Here is a 2,046-nt window from a genome sequence, read left to right on the forward strand (position 1 = left end):
ATTTCAGGGAGCAGAGATTTGGGGTATATTTATCTTGAAAGAAAAACAAGTATTCCATTTTCTGGGTAAGCTTCTACTATCAACACCTGCCAGGAATTACTGAACAAAAGTTATTTTCTACTCTTCTCTCTCATCTTTCTCATCCTTATAGGATCCTTAGGGGGCATCTTTGATCCTACAATCCTTTATCTCCCAGTGTTATCATTTATGTCTTCATTATTCACAGTTTCAATATATTATGCCAATCCCTTCTCAACTAGGAGTGAAAATGCTGCAGAGAGAATATGGATTAACAACTTTTAATGTTACTATTTAGGTTTGCCTGTATTTAAAACGCTCTTAGCTTACTTTATATAACTTAAACTTGTATAGCTTATTCCTGATTAATTCTCGAGACCAATTTAGTTCCTGGAAACTGTGTGCTCTAAATCACTCAAAAAAGTTTAATTTGTTAAAACCAAGACTGACTCAATATGGCTTTTCTAAAAATGTCACTTTCTTAAATCTGTGAAAAAAACTCACGAGTGGACCTTCTGCTTTGGGGAGTTACCAGGGGTCCCAACAGCTTTCAACTCTAGCTTTTGTAACATTTTTAATACAGATGAGTTATGAAGGCTTTACTAAAAGTATTTCAGGATACCCAAAGATAATTTTAGTGATTCCAACATAAATAAGATGATTAATGCTTATTAGTCCCAAATACTTATCCTCCCTGCTCAAAACAAACAAAACCAGTCACATTCTATCTTCACTGATTTTCTATTGATTTAAACAAGAATTCTTTTTTTTTAAAGATTTTATTTATTTATTTGAGACAGAGAGAATGAGAGACAGAGAGCATGAGAGGGAGGATGGTCAGAGGGAGAAGCAGACTCCCTGCCGAGCAGGGAGCCCGATGCGGGACTCGATCCCGGGACTCCAGGATCATGACCTGAGCCGAAGGCAGTCGCTTACCCAACTGAGCCACCCAGGCGCCCTTAAACAAGAATTCTTAACCTGGGTTTCTTGTGGACTTTGGGAGATATAAAAACCTTTAAAAGTATATGCAAAAATTCGCATTTTGTGATTGCAAAGGGATCATAGCTTTGACCTGATTTTTAAAAAGTTTTTTTTCTTTCCGTTCTTTCCTTCTTTTCTTTCTTTCTCTCTCTTTCTTTCTTTCTTCTTTCTTTCTTTCAAAACCTCAACATATTAAGAACCACTGGCTTAAAAGAACACAAGAAGACATTCTGTAGGGAGAAAAAAGTACTCAATGAAAATAATTTTTCTTGCAGGGGGCTTTCTCACCTTTGTCCTTATCAGGGCACATTATATCTTCCCTGAGAAAAAATTCTAAGGAATTTGGAACATAGCTGCTGCAAATGTGGATGTACTTAGCTTTAGTCTTCCTGTACAACTGACTGCCGAAGATTATCAAATACAAGCAATATTATATGCAATTATTTCTTTAATACCTACTAAAGTCATCTAGCAGCTTTTCATTGTGTCTGTACCCATCTCTTAAGAACTAGGATATGGTTCTCCATATCGAGGCTTCAGGAAGACATAGAAAAATAATAAATATCATTGCAAAAAACAGATGTCATTGAGGGAGAGTTCATAACATCACAGGAATGATTGCTGAAGTTGCAGTGTGATTCTATGCGAACCCCAGAGAAGAAATAAATCATTCAGAACTTAGTCACTGCCTCCATATGCATAGTCATTTCCCTGTAACTGATACAAATGTCTCTGGGAGAAATACAATATGTCAGGAGTATTTCTGACTGACCTACACTCAACTAGCAATTACTCAAAGGTCAGTGAGAGGAAAGAACTACCATCAACTCCTGCTATTTATAAGGAATTAGTTAGAAAGAGGGAAAAAAAATTAATGACTTCTAACCATATGGGATCATATACTAAGACTTCATGATGTTTTCTTAAATGTCTACTTTAATGTAAACAATTTTCTTAAGCATGCTAGGCATAAACAAACTTAGGGCTATAGAAAAAAAATCCTTCCATTTTGTTGAAGGAGTTATTGCAGAAATAAAGCAAAAAAAC

Source organism: Mirounga leonina, unplaced genomic scaffold (genome assembly GCF_011800145.1).
Source record: "Mirounga leonina isolate KUSES-001 unplaced genomic scaffold, KU_Mleo_1.0 Mir_53, whole genome shotgun sequence".
NCBI lineage: Eukaryota > Metazoa > Chordata > Mammalia > Carnivora > Phocidae > Mirounga > Mirounga leonina.